Raw genomic sequence first — 13,511 nt, 5'->3', positions numbered from 1 at the left:
GTCTTTTTCATAAATGCATGTTAGAAGGTACAATTAATGCTTTTGAAATCATAAGCTATTATATCTTGTCAAAATACCTTTTTCATAAATGCTTGTAAGAAAGTATAATGATTTGTTTCAAAAAAGGTATTTTTAAAATATCGGATCCTTTTATGAAAACATAGCTTTTTGTAGATAGATTGCTTGTATGATAAATTATGTAATATTAAATATGCAATATGCATGCTTCTGAAGGTTCTGTTACATATGACTCTAAAGAAGAAAAAATCTTCATCTTGAAGTAGCCGATCTCCTTGGATGATCTTTAAGAATGTATGGCCCATCAAGCTTTTTCTTCAGAGAGTATGATTGCACCAAATAGTTGTACTTAAGTAGGTTGTCTTCATACTTCTTAGGTGAAATAACCTTGCATCAAATACTCGTTAAATGCATGACAAATCATATCCAGTCATAATATAACATTTTTCATGAAGGCATATCATCATATCATATTAAAGCATATATGACAGTATATCATATTATGTGTCAACAAAACATAGTTTCTCAACATTTTCTACCTAATTCCTGCAAAATTCAAGTTAGCACAAGGTAAAAGATGCACCTATAAAGAAATATCATATTGCATGCAAATGATGGAATGGATGCTAAGATGTATATGCAATATCCTAAGCTATTGGTGAAAAATAGATGTTGAACTATATAAATGATATCCTGAGCTAATTAGGATGCATATATGATATATCATCTAGATGGAAACATCAGACTTGTATTTGATGAGGAAACGGATGTGACTTATGCCTATACGTATGCCTATACAAGATTAAGATTAATGAAAATATATAACATGAGATCTGGCCAATGGTTGGGTTGGTGCTATTATGACCGCATGTGGTGATTCAACAAGGTATTATAAAATGAAAAAAAGCACAAAATCACAGTGAAGGTAAAAGCTAGATATCCTAGCAGTTCACAAACTACTTGTGAAAGCTCGAGGTGACCGATGGAGAAATGCACTTGCTAAGTGTGTAAATACAGCATTATGAGAAAGGTACTAGTGCATATATAGGTGAGAATGGATGATAAGCTGTGTTGAAGCTGGGAATACTTGTGCAATAGTGGCAAGAGGTGCTATGGATGGTAAGTGGTATTGTTGGTGGTATGGCAGGGTTGTAGAGTGCCTCAATGTAAATAGTGATTGTGCTGAGTGTGCAATAGTGAAGTGTGGAATGGCAAGGGTATAAGGGAGATTGAGAAGAGGTTGATGATACTGTGAGATCTGCAGAGGAGTGAGGTGCGGGATGCAAAGCATAGCAGTATGTGAAGTAGGTATGATGTTGTAAGTTGCAACAGGGTGAGTGGTGAGGAAAGTGCCTGTGGAATATGATGTGGATGTGAGTGAAGAATGTGACTACAGGTGGTAAGTGTTGAAGGGGTAATGTCATGCATCAGTGAAACATGCACGGGTGCAAGTGGCAAGAGATGCATGTGTGTGCTACAAGGTGGAGGTATGAAGGTGTGAAGCTGGAGAAGGTGTTGTGCTGCTGTGATTACAGCAGGTGTCGCACAGTATGAATGACAAATGCATGGATGTAGGGTATGCTGGCATGAAGGTGAAGATGCTAAAGAAGTGATGCTGATAAAATTAAAAATGGTACCAGGAAAACTTACACCCCATTGGAGTTATCTAATTGACTGATGATTCAATCCTATTACTAAAAATGTTACTCACAGAGCAGTCATCATGAACATGCCACATGGTCTCTCCAAGAAGATTTGCAACTAAAAGAACAGTCAGCTGAGGGGAATAAATTTAAAATTTTTTTTATCACTGGGATGGTGTTTGTAATGATAACTTCTTGAAATAAGCCACTTGAGAATCACTCAAATACAGGAGGGTTAAAAACAGCATGAGTGCTACATGCATAGATTTTCCTTTGCACCCTCTTGATGCAGAAGTATTATACCTTTTGCTATAGTCCCTGTAGTATCAATCATGCCATCCACCATAACAACTACCTTTTCCCTAACATCTCCCATCAAATTTATGACCTCAGCCACATTATGCTCATGACGCCTTTTATCAACAATCACTAAAGGTGCATCAGATAGCTTTGTAACAAAAGCACGTGCCTGAGCAACACCTCCAACATCAGGCGAGGCAACAACCAAATTATTTAAAGATTTTGCCTTACTAGACAAGTAATCAAGATTCACAGGCTGCCCATGCACATGATTCACTGGAATATCAAAGTACCCCATTGATTGGCCAGAATGAAGATCACAAGCTAGAACACATTTTACACCAGCCTCTGTAATCAAATTTGCAACAAGCTTTGTTGTAATAGGTTAATGCCCTTGAGTCTTCCTAGCTGCTCTATCATATCAAAAATATGGAATGACAATAGGTATAGGATGGATATGGGTGCAGGAGGGTGCAAGGATGCAGAGATAAGCAATGATGGTTATGAATGCAACCAAATGAATTTCAAACATCTATGTGTTGTAGCGACTTTCAACTATTTATGGCAGACAACATATATAAAATGCTAAAACTAAATGAGGCTGATTGCATAAAAGCCACTAGGCTAATAGCTAATAAAGGATTTTCGACATAACACATCAATGACATATGAAACATGTTGAAAACTCAGTATTTCTAAAGAGAAGGGAAAAAAATAGATAGATTATGACAATACACGTATCATGCTAAACCTAAATCTGGGCTAAAACTAATGTACTAATGCATAAGGCATGGCACACCTAATGAAATGACTTGCTAATGTATAATGAACTAGTTAATGAATTACATTGCTAAATAGGGGGAAAAGGAAGCTGGGAAAAACTGTCTCAGCGAATGGTGGGTTTACCGATAGGAGTGCCTTTTGCCAAAGCAAATCCCCAAAAGCTTCTGTCTGGAGTTCATTAGATGGCAAGATGCAGCCAATAAACTGATGAACAGAGATGACATAACTGAAGCATGATGCAGAGGCAATTATGTTGATGAAAAGGGGAAGCATAACAAGAAAATGCAAATGCTAGTAAGTGTTGGATTGCAGCATAATGATGCAAACCTGTCTACAAAAAAGCAAATACGGATGTATAGATGGGGAAGCTGGATCACAGAGATTCAAATGGATCAGGAAAAGAAGGAAATAAAATACTCACCAGAAGTTTACTGAATGAGATCATTCGACAATCATGGCATTCAACTTAAGCAAAACAAAATACATGTGGATTAAAAGGGGATGACCAAACTGATAACACAGATGGAATATAAAGTGCAAAATGCAAAAGCACACCTTCGGATCAGGTGTATTTATAAAGAAAAATGAAATGAGAACCGACTATGATGTAAAATGAAAGATGAAGATAGGGAATCAAAAGCATAAACAGACGATCAAGGTCAACAAGACAATCAAAATGAGAATAAGAAAATGAAAAACCAAAAAAATTGTCAAACGAAAATCAAAGATAAAAAAAAGAGGGAATAAAAAAAAATGAAACTAGTGATGGGTTGGAATATACAGGACGATGATGAAGCAAACAAGAGCACAAAATGATTTACCATGTATAGAATATGTTATGTAATAAAATGGAGCATATCAAATGCAAGTGAGAACCAAAATGTCAGGAAAACATAAACGATGCATATGAATGCTAGGATGTAAAGCTATGTAATGCTCTTATGCTACAGAGACAAAGGGGAATGTAGAAGCATACGTAAAGATGATAACCAAAAATGATTAAAAAATGACAATGAAAAAGAAGAAAGAAGAAGAAAAAGGGAGTGAAATAAGCTGCATAATCATAATTGTAGTGAGATACGCATAAATGAAAAGAAACACGGGTAAAATGCAAAATAAGAAGTTAATGCAAAGCATGTGGATGCTGATATCCAAAATGAAACAGGAAATCAGTTGTAAATTGGAAATCAGAATGAATATGAGAATAAAAAAAAAACGCAAATATGAAATCACATGTAAACAGATAATGAAAATAAAAACAGAAAAATCGGGTATAAACAGATGTTCGACTGAAAACCAGAGAAATTCAGTAGACCAAAAAAAAATATTGGAATGAATATTTTGTTGATATCACAATACGTAGATTGGCACTGCTATATGCAGGCCGATCCTATGAATTATGCTCAAAGTGAACAATAGAAAAACAAGGCAAAAAAACAAAAGAAATATTATAAATGGAAATTTTACAGAAAAGAGAAAAAGGGCGATGAACAAGAAAATAAAAAAAGATCAGAGATAACAAAGGGAAGAAGGAGTACTTACCGTGGTTGATGCTTTGGGATCGACCTTCTTCAACTAATTTGGGGAAGAAGATCAGGGAGAGGGGAAAGTGGAAGAAAGCAATAGGGAAGGAGAGGAAGAAGGAGCTTATTCATGGCAATGGAGGGGTGAAGGCGATCAAGAAGAGCCAATGATGGGGTGAAAACGGATGATCGACCCCTTCCTCTGCGGTCTCTCTTTATAACGAGAGACCGTTAGGAATTTTTTAAATCGGGTCCAAAACGTTTTTGAAAACTTTCATAAAGGTGGCTCCTTTCAAAAGATTTTTCTAAAAAGTGGTTTTAACAAAGCAATACTTTCAAAATAGGGGGTTTCTAAACTATTTTTTGTGTTTTGCTTTAACTTTTTCTATTTTTTTGTTCTTTTCTTTATATTTTCTAGCTTTTTTTGTGTTTTTGAAATAAAAACTTTTTAAACTGTGGAAAAATAAGGGATTTTAAACTATTTTTGTAAAATTTTGAAAATATTTACAATACAGGGGTTTTCTGAGAATTCAGGGTTAAACTTTGGGAATTTCTTCAGAAAATGGGTCTGAATCCAGAGCTTTGAGAAAATATTTGAGTTTTTGGATCTTGAATCGAGAGGTACAGAATAATGTATCCAAATGGATATCGAAGAAACTGTCTGAGCCCTTCAAAAATTATTTTTGGTATTTTTGTAATTTTGTTTTGAAAATTGGACAGCGAGGCTCAGATTTGGATTTTGACACTGGATTCGGATCCAAAATTGAGTCAGATATAGAAAATAGATTTGATTCTAGTAAAATTCGAGGAATAAAGTGGAATTTAGATTAAAATTGACTCAATTTATTCAAAAAATGGAGGCCAAGGGCAAAAGGTGAATTTTTGGTATTTTTTGAAAATTTTGGGGTGTTCACAGTTTCCCACACATAATCTTCTTACACAACGAAACTTCAACTTAGCGAACTTTCCTTTCTTTTAAGAAATCCTTTCGACATGGTTGTCGTGCATCCGATAGCCACTTACGTGCATAATCGTCCTATACCGACTAGCACCTCCAACCAAATAGCCAAATGTATCTTGTCGCTCACACAGGCAAGCGTACGGTGTCATAAGCCGAAACGTACCTATGTGGTACGATCGACTTAACCAATATCTAACGCGGGTCATAAGGAGCATGGTGCATCCCTAAAGCCTTTATCGATGCATGCTAAGTCCTCAAGTATCATTGTGAGACACCTTTCCTTAATTCTAGTCACTCAGGCCAACAATGCACAGATGCCTTAGTCTCGCCTACCATGGAGAGGATAGCGGCCCCATGAGCAAACCCCCAGCAGAACCTCACCACCAAAGGGACAAGGTCTTTCGACCCCCAGTCCGAAGACCAGTTGATGATTGAACACCATATCGTAGAGCACCACCCAAACCCATTCGTCGACGCCTAGGCATTCACTTGCCTAGCCCCAAGTCACCATACTCGATTGGAATCACCTAATGTGATCCCTGTGAGAATTGGCCTTAACCCACACGCACCCCCGTGTATCCAATCGCTACGCATAGAAATCTTGCAAGTCGAGAGGTCCTTAACCAAATCTCCAAAGGCAACATCCTTTGATCCGCTGGCACTGCTTAACAAAACAATGCTCCACGAGGCTGAATCTCTATTGAACCCATGTTGTTCTCAATGAACCAATGTCGTTCTTAGGTTGAATCCCTATTGAACCCATGTCGTTCCTAGTGAACCAATGTCGTTCCCAATGGACCAATGTCGTTCTTAGGCTGAATCCCTATTGAACTCATGTTGTTCCCAGTGAACCAATGTCGTTCTCAAATGAACCAATGTCGTTCTTAGGTTGAATCCCTATTGAACCCATGTTGTTCCTAATGAACCAATGCCATTCTCAATTGAACCAATGTCGTTCTTAGGCTGAATCCCTATTGAACTCATGTTGTTCCCAATAAACTAATGTTGTTCTTGGGTTGAATCCCTACTGAACCCATGTTGTTTCAGTGAACTAATGTCGTTCTCAATTGAACCAATGTCGTTCTTAGGCTGAATCTCTACCGAACCCATGTCGTTCTCAGTGAACCAATGTCGTTCTCAATTGAACCAATGTTGTTCTTAAGCTGAATCCCTATTGAACTCATGTTGTCTCCAGTGAATCAATGATATTCTTGGTTGAACCAATTCGAGTTTCGACTCAAATTTTCTTTCTTTTAAACTTTAATTGGTGGAGTCTCTCCTTTGGGGAAAGGAGAAGAAAATTTTTGTCATGGATGTGTTAAGTCGTGCTCCAAATGCTCGCTTTCATGAAGGATTTCAAGAATATTTTGCCAATTTGTCATTAAATGCTTATTGATTTCAAAATCTTTATTGCACAAAAAACTTTACCTAGGAATACCTTCAGTATTACTTCTGAAGGACAAAGCTTTCGCGAAGAAGGATTCAAAATTCAAAATCTTTTTTTGGCCAACCAAAAGGACGAAGGATAAATCTTTGATATGGCCAACAAAGAAAATTAAATGTTGTCATAAAGCCATAAGTGATTGATATTGATCGCAGTCAATGACACATTTTTAAAGATCATTCTTTGAAAATAAGGCAGTCGAAATATCCTGGGTGATACAGAAAAATCCATTTAATTTTCATATCTCCTCAATCATTTAAGCTGTAATTAAATATCTGCAAAAGGGATCTCTCAATTGTCGTCAAGTTGAAGATGAATTATGCGAGTTAGACCCCCGGGGCAAAAGAAGATTTGGATCATCTCCAAGATGAAGGAGTTTGTGATAGATCCTTCCAGGGAAAGTTCAGATCATCGTCAAGATGAAGGCGACTGCGATGAACCTCCTCACAAACCTTAAAAGATATTTAATTTCTGCTATCATCAAGAGATTTTCAACCAATGAGCCAATACTGTCAAGATAATCCCTGAGGCAAAGAAGGATCAAAACATCTCTGAGATGAAGGAGCTTGTGACGTACCCTTTTCAAAAAAAGAGAGAGAAAAGTCAGGACATATCCAAAATGAAGGTTGATGTAATCTCCAAAAATCTAAGAGAGCTCTAATTCTACCAAAAAAAAGAAAGTGCAGAAAGATCATCATGAGAAAAGAATCCCAGAATATCAGACTGCCAAATCTGTCAAGAATTCTCTTTAAATTTTGTGAAATTCTATTATCAATATTCTTTCACCAATTGCTTTCACAATATCAAGAATACTCTTATTTCTGCTCATATCAAGGAAATTGATAGCTTCCTTGAAAGAAAGTCAATTGCAAGCAATTTGAATTCGAATATTGATTCTATGAAGTTAAGCCCAATTGGAGGTAATACTTTGGGTAGAAAAGAAGAAATATTTTCGTACCGATATACATCATTCTTGAGTATTTTGAATCAACAAACAATTTTTAACATTTTGGCAATATTTTCTTACTATCTTGACATGAAGTGAAGAGTTTGGTGTCCATCTTGACACGTCCTGGTATCACCTTTTGCCTCCTTGAGAGAGTAACCGTTATTGTCTTTCACGTTGTTGAAAGATTAGCCTTCTCTCCAAAAGGATAGCCTTTGTCGTCTTTCACATTGTTGAAAGATTAGCCTTCTCTCCGAAAGGATAGCCTTTGTCATCTTTCGCGTTGTTGAAAGATTAGCCTTATCTCCGAAAGGATAGCCTTTGGCATCTTTCGCGTTGTTGAAAGAATTCATCTTTTGCATTGTCAAAAGAATCGCCTTGCTCCTTTAGATCGCCTAGTTCATCTTTCATGTTGTCGAAAGAATCTCTTTGTTCCTTTGGAACGCCTTTGTCATCTTTCGCATTGTCGAAAGAATTCATCTTTTGCGTTGTCAAAAGAATCGCCTTGCTCCTTTGGATCACCTTATTCATCTTTCGCGTTGTCGAAAGAATCACCTTGTTCTTTTGGATCGCCTTGTCATCTTTTGCGTTGTCGAAAGAATTCATCTTTCGCGTTGTCGAAAGAATCACCCTACTCCTTTGTCATCTTTCGCGTTGTCGAAAGAATTCATCTTTCGCGTTGTCGAAAGAATCGCCTTGCTCCTTTGGATCGCCTTTGTCATCTTTCGCGTTGTCGAAAGAATTCATCTTTTGCGTTGTTGAAATAATTTTCCTACTTCTTTGTCATCTTTCGCGTTGTCGAAAGAATTCGTCTTTCGCATTGCCAAAAGAATTACCTTGCTCCTTTGGATCGCCTTTGTCATCTTTCGCATTGTCGAAAGAATTCATCTTTCGCGTTGTCGAAAGAATCGCCCTACTCCTTTGTCATCTTTCGCGTTGTTGAAAGAATCGCCTTGCTCCTTTGGATCACCTTATTCATCTTTCATGTTGTCGAAAGAATCGCCTTGTTCCTTTGGATCGCCTTGTTATCTTTTGCGTTGTTGAAAGAATTCATCTTTTGCGTTGTCAAAATAATCGCCCTACTCCTTTGTCATCTTTCGCATTGTCGAAAGAATTCATCTTTCGCGTTGTCGAAAGAATCGCCCTGCTCTTTGGATCGTCTTTCGCGTTGTCGAAAGAGTTGCCTTATTCTTCTTCAAAAAAAAGTTGTCTTATTCGCCATCCAACTTATCATTTTCATTCTCAGTCAGGTTAAGGGTTAAACCTGAGCCTCATTTTGATGAGGTATTTCATTCCCGGTCAGGTTAAGGGTCAAACCTGAGCCTCATCTTGATGAGGTATTTCATCTCCTGATCAGGTTAAGGGTCAAACCTGAGCCTCATTTCTATACGAGGTATTTCTCATCCCATCCAGGTTAAGGGCAAAACCTGAATCACACGTCTTTGAAGTAAATCTCTTCTTCTTTATTCTCCATTTCATACCTATCATTTTCATCAGGGCTAATCTTCATATCCAGTTAGATCCTTCTAACTGGGGCATTTTTATAGCCCAAATTTGGTGTGTTTTTCTTTGCCACTAAGCTCGGCCCTAAACTGACTTAGTAGTAAAGAGGGGCATATGTAAACAACCCAAATTTTTCTCATCCATTCTCAGACAATCCCCCTCGTGTAGGTGTCAACCCTGCTAAGTCAGCATAGGAGTCCAACCCCAAATTTGTGTCAGAAAATTATCATTTTACCCACTTTTATTAGGAAAATTACCATTTTACCCCTAGGTCATCACAGACCCCAGTTAGTTGAAGTCAACCAAGCTCATTGGTCAGTTCAGAATAGTTAGAATATCAGTCATTTCAAGATCATCTGAGCTCACGATGAACCAATCATTTCCATTTCTGACCATTCTTGCTAGAAATGGGATCATTTCTTCAGAAATGAGCTCATTTCTCACTCAAATCCAAGCCAATTGTCTCTGAGTCAGTCATTCCTAGTCAATCTTATCCCTCTGAGTCTAGCTGGAGCTCACTAGAAGTTCAAGTGTTCCAGTTTCAGTTCAAATCCACTTTCAAGTGTCTAGGAGTCCATTTTAGCCCATTTCAGCTCTTTCAGCTGAATTTGAGCTGAGTCTAGTCAGTTGATCTAGTGTTCGAGCTTCAATTTTAGTTCATCTCAGTATTACCGATCTTTGTTTCAGCTCAAACTCAGCTCTGGCTTGTAATTCACTTCACTCTAGTGATCATTTCTCTAAAAATGACAGCTTTTCTTGATAATTCAGTCTAGGAGTCCAGTTGAGTTAGTATCTTGTCAGTTCATTTGAGTTCTAAAACTCTAAAACCCAGCTTAATCCAGTTCATTTCACTTCAATCCAGCTCATACTCCAATTTTCAATGTCACTCTAGCCTGACACAGCCCGAAAACCATTTCTCGAACCATTTTGCGACTTCTGTCAAAATTATCACTTTTTGAACTTGTACAAGTGTCAATCAAGGTCTAATATCCAAAATTCTTCATCCAAAGTCTGCATTTTGCATAGCATTTCATATCATTTCTCATCATTTTGTATCATTTCATCACATTCCATTTTATTTTCGAGATCCAAAACTCCAGTTTTATAAATTCCAATCCAGATTGAGTTTTAAAAGTTTTCAGAAATCAATTTCAAACACTGCATTTCCAAAATTGACATTTTTACCCCCAGGATTCTAAATTTGGAAATATTCTCTCAAGAAAAACAATATGGATTTCTTCCAAACTCAAATTTTCAAATTCTAAACTGGATTTGCTTCGCAATGGGGTATGGAACTTTAAATTCTGAGCTTATTTCAAAAATTGCCAAAAATAACTCATTTTGTCCAGAAACTTTCTAAAAAGACTATTCTACCACTATGATCCTCAAAACGAATTTTAAATTTAAAAAGTGAGCCCACTCTGAGATGGCTCCTTCATTTTCATTTTAAAATAAAAAATAAATAAATATCTTTTTCTTTTCTTTGTTTTCTTTTCTTTTCTTTTCTTTTCTTTTTTTTATTTGTTTATTTTTTTATAAGAGGAGGTGGGACCCACAAGGGGGTCAACCCTCCTTTCTCCCTTCTTTCCTTTTTCTTTCTCCCTTTCTCTTTCCTTCTTCTTCTTCCTTTCTTTTCTTTTTCTTTTTCTTCTTCTTCTTTCTTTCCTTTCTTCTTCTTCCCTTTCTTTCCTTCTTCCCTTCCCTTCCTTCCTTTCCCTCCTTGGTCCAGCTCATTCACGTACACTCATCCCCCTTTTCATTATCCTCTAAAAAAAAAAACCTAAGTCTATGGATGGATTAAAAACCTAAGTTCTAGGTTTTTAATGGGGAGAACAATCACACGGCTGCCCATTCTTTTCCCTCTCACACCTCTCTTTCTCTCTCTTTATCTCTCTCTTGCATTCTATTCAGCCACTCCTTGGCACCAGCCACCTCAAGCTCCACCTCCAGCCACTCTTTGGCTCCAGCCACCTCAAGCTCCAGCCATCAAGTAGCCTTCCCAAGCCTTACTCCAACCTCTCCTAGTTGCAACCTATGACAACCGGTTCAGCCATATCAAGGTAGCTGACTACCAATCTCCATCAATAACTCCAGCCGGTGAACCACCTTGCGACCTCCTCCTTCGACCATTGTAGCACTCCCAACAACATCTCCAAGAGCATCTCAGGCCATCATCTCCTTCACGCCACATCCAGAGCTACAGCCCCTTCCAAACCTTTACCTACAACTTCTCCATATGGTGCATGAAGCCTTCTCCATTACAGCAACAACCTTCTTTCACTTCCAGCTGATCCAAAGGAGGCAGCTCTTCCAACAGTTCAGCTGACGCCCTCCACCTTCCTCAAACAGTCCAACCAAAACCAGTGCAGCCTTGTTTCAATCTTGAAGTCACCATCCCCTCCATTTGTATCAGACTTCTTCCCAAGGTAAGATATTCACACTATCCTACTTTGCTTTTTCGGTTTACATTGCTTCATGCTTTTGCTAGTGAGAGAAAAGGATCTGTCCAATCAATAGACCAACCCCTCCCTTCTCATAGCCACAAAAAATAAATAACATATGATTCATACCCCCATGCATTTATTTTCTTTTCATGAATAAATATGCATTTTAGATGTTTTATTAAGGTAGTTTCATTGCTGATGTCTTTTTGTAATCGTTGTAATTTTGAAAAGATTTTTAAATGTAAAACATGTGAAAACCAGACATCAAATAATAAAAACCGGTTCTCACTAGTGGATGAGACCGGGTCGAACTCAGGGAACGGGAATATATCGTATTCAAGTACACAAATTTAAACTAATCTTTATTGCCGAATTATTTGAAATGTAAAATATTCAAGAAAAGTAAAGACAACTAACTATTACAACAAATGAATACCCTTCGCAGAGGGCGTAAAGTGCAATATTTACAAACCCAATTAAAATTCTAATTCTAAATTTAAAAGTAAAAAAAAAAAAAACTTTATTCTTCGTACTTCGTGTCACGTAATCTCTTCCACTCCAGTCTGTGCTATCCGAATTGGAATGATTAGAAGAGAGGTTGGAATCCTCTATCTTGCTTCAGCCATTGCCGGAATTCTCCACCGGAAAGAGGATGAGAAAAAGAGGAGAAATTAGGGAGAAGAAGAAGAGGTAAGAAGAGGTGGAGAGGAAGGGGAAGAAGAGAGGGCTTGGGCAAAAGAGAGAAGACAAGCCTCTCTTCACCCTACGTATGATATTTATAATTTTGAACTTTTCTCCATAAGTCCCTCTTCTTTGTAAAATTATATTTCAAAAACCTCTCTTCAAAAAGTTATTTACAAAACAACTCAAAATGACTATGTTTTAGAAAATACAAAACTAAGTCTATTTTAACTCTAATTTTTTTTATGATTTTCAAAAACTAAACTACTACAATTATGTCAAACACTAAAATAGGCATTAAAATGTAAAATAAAACTATTTTTCATGCATTTTCTATTTTTAAATCATTTTAGCACATTTACTCGAAACTAACATAAAATTGGGTTTTTAAATCATTTTCTCATGAAATCATGCATATTTTTATATGAAAAATCCCTAAAATATATGCATGATCAATTGCTTTATAAGTACTTTGCTTTAGTTTGTAGGTTTTGATTTTATACACAATTCCGGTTATTATTTCATGTCTAATTATTTGTCAATAAATTCCAAAAAAATTATTTGTGAGTGATTTTATTTGTCCATGATCTCATACCAAAAATTTAGATTCATTTAGGTTTCAAAACTTCTCTAAAAAACCGAATCCCAAATTGGGATTTCACCCTTCTGAAAATTCCAGGTTTTGGTTTAGCAGACAAGAACATCCGAGATCTCCCAGATGGATGATCCAAATCCTCCTCAAAAAAATAAAGTGGATCGCTGTTAGTATCTATTGTTTTTAAGTATTTTTTTAGATTTTTTTAATGAGGTTTAGTCTCTGCTAAAAATCGAGTTTTCCCGAAACCTGTGAAAATATCGATTTCTCATTGTCGGGGTCTGAACCGACCCTAATCCACTGTGATGCTTTAATACGTAGGTCAGATGTCAAAACCTTCAACAGTGGAATTATTCCTCATTATTCCCTATGTCATTCTCCAAAAATTAAGAATTTTAGGAGCATCCTAGGTATTTTTCCCGGAATTAAATTCCTTATCTGTCAAATTCCAATGTCTGAGAATTACAGAGATCTAGATCTTTGATAATCCTTTGCTCTCTTCAAACCATAACCCAAATCCTAAAACTATAAAAAAGGAAATTTTCCTCTGTTTGTTAGAAACATTCTTACAAAATTTCAGTCATTTTCTCCATTGTTTGCTATTTTTCCCATAATTTTTCCCGAAACCTATCAGTCTGCCCTAAGTCCTAGAGTCGCCGGATTTCGATCC

General features: G+C 36.9%; 1 pseudogene; it reads right to left on the bottom strand.

The window, feature by feature from the left end:
- Window positions 1-1,684: 1,684 nt before the first annotated feature.
- On the bottom strand, window positions 1,685-2,493 carry LOC149840314 (ribose-phosphate pyrophosphokinase 1 pseudogene; annotated as a pseudogene).
- Window positions 2,494-13,511: the final 11,018 nt, after the last annotated feature.

This window comes from Nuphar pumila, chromosome 4 (assembly GCF_984573655.1).
Source record: "Nuphar pumila chromosome 4, dmNupPumi1.hap1.1, whole genome shotgun sequence".
Lineage (NCBI taxonomy): Eukaryota > Viridiplantae > Streptophyta > Magnoliopsida > Nymphaeales > Nymphaeaceae > Nuphar > Nuphar pumila.
Note: the sequence above shows the minus strand (reverse complement) of the source record. Positions and strands in the feature narration are given on the sequence as shown.